Raw genomic sequence first — 2,039 nt, 5'->3', positions numbered from 1 at the left:
GCCCGGGCCGCCGGCGACGCTGCGGCCACCTCGCTCTGCGCGCGACTCGGCGCCGTACCCGCGCGGCGCCGGCTCCGCCTGCCTCCTCGCCCCACCCCCCGTTAACCCCTACGATGCCGCGCAGGCAGACGGAAGGAGAGGATGGTGATTCAAGGGGACCCCATTTGCGTCCCAACCTGCGTGAGCGCTGGCGAGGGGCCTGACCCCTTGGTCACCTTTGTGGGCTCCCTGCAGAACTTAGTACGGGTTTTCAGCTCTCTCTCTGCGACTCCAAAGCGGTCCCAGTGCCAAGTAGATTCCCCGAAACTGGGTCACGACCTGTGGGGACTTTGGGCAGGGAGATCTACAGCCTTGCAGTCTCCGGAGACCTGGAGTTAGTATAGGGTGGTGGTCCGGAGAAGTCCTGGGAGGGGCGTCCAGGGGAAGGGAGATATTGCAAAGGCCAAGGCGGGAAGAATGCAGATTTGGGGAATAAGAGCAGAAGGAGATGGGGCCTGAGAAACGCATCCCAGAAGAGCCTCAAAGAATTCCCCCCAGGGACCTGAATGTGGCCCTGCAAACCGCGGAAGGGAGGCCGCTGGTGGCACAACCAAGGGCAAAGGAGGCGGGGCATTCCTGGGGTGGGGAGTGGGCAAGGTGGCCTCTCTCTGCCAGGGACTCCTGTGGAGCCCACTCTGGGAAACTGAAGGGACACATCCTTGTATACTGTGGATGTTGTAAGGTGGGAGGAGTGGGCTAGCCCACACACACACACACACACACACACACACACACACACACACACACGCCTGCATATACATACCAGGAATAGGTGTTGGCTGGCTGCAGGTACATCTTTATACTGTACCCAGCCTCCTCCATGTTGGGCAGGCTATGCAGAGTCTAGAGAGGAGGTCCCTGGCTTCGTTGTTGGCACTGTCCTCAGGCCAACCTGGCTAAGACAGGGCACCAGCCTGGCCTGTGTCTTTGATTTCCTAGGATTGATTTTGTTGGTTTTTATTAGGCTGGAGACACAATAGTTGAGGCAGGCACCATTCTACTTCGTAAGTCATCTAGAAGGTCAGGGGATGGACTGAAGTTCCCACAAGCATATGTGCATACCCCACACACATGCACACGCACCTGTGCAAACAGAAAGTCCCAGAGGGATTCTGACAAGCCAGCTCCCTACCCTGCGCCATTCAATTGCTGTTATTACCAGCAATAAGTGGATGCTGGCCTCAGTGGCCTCATAGAAGCAGTGTTTCTTGCTTGCAGGCATCCTTGCTGAGTCTGGGTGGTCAGTTCAAGGACAGGGAAGGACATGATGCTGTACTCCAAGAAGGAAGAAGGCCAGTGACATCATTAGGGTTGGGGGCACTCCTTCCTTACTAAATCATACAGAATTCTTGTTATTGTCTTTGCTAGGTGAAGTCTAGTGGCTTCTGACACATAGCAACCCATGCACAACAGACCCTAACCCTGCCCAGTCCTGCGACATTCTCACAATCATTTAAGCCCTTCATTGGAGCCACCGTGCTAACCTATCTTGTTGAGGATCTTCCTCTACTTGAACAAGCATTTAAAAATTTTTACTCTACCATAAAAAACTGATAATAAACAAAATAATTAGTAATATCAAGGATCAATATTAATCATGGACAAAACAAGCAAAACCTTGGCTACGCTGTAGGGAAGAGCAGACGAGCTCATAAGGTTCTCAAGGCTGTGCTCATGAAAGTACTCTGCCTCGAAAGGAATAGCGAAAAGCATCACCATAGAAAGCTTGTAAGTCCGTCTTCTGCCTATAACTGATTGGAATACCTAAAATGGGGCTACACCGTGCCTAGTGAAGGAGGCTTCCTACAGAGCCTCTGCAATACATAAGACTATAGGTGGAAGCCTGAACCACATCCAGATCTTCAGAGATGGGAAATTCCTACTTGAAAGGACAAGCAGACCAACCTAGAGGGGCTAGAAGAACAGAAGATACTTCTTGAAAGAAAGACCTACAGGAAAAATATAAAACAACATAGGCAGACCGACTGTTACTACAAGAA

This window comes from Chrysochloris asiatica, unplaced genomic scaffold, assembly GCF_000296735.1.
Source record: "Chrysochloris asiatica unplaced genomic scaffold, ChrAsi1.0 scaffold00238, whole genome shotgun sequence".
In the NCBI taxonomy this organism is placed as follows: Eukaryota; Metazoa; Chordata; class Mammalia; order Afrosoricida; family Chrysochloridae; genus Chrysochloris; species Chrysochloris asiatica.
Note: the sequence above shows the minus strand (reverse complement) of the source record.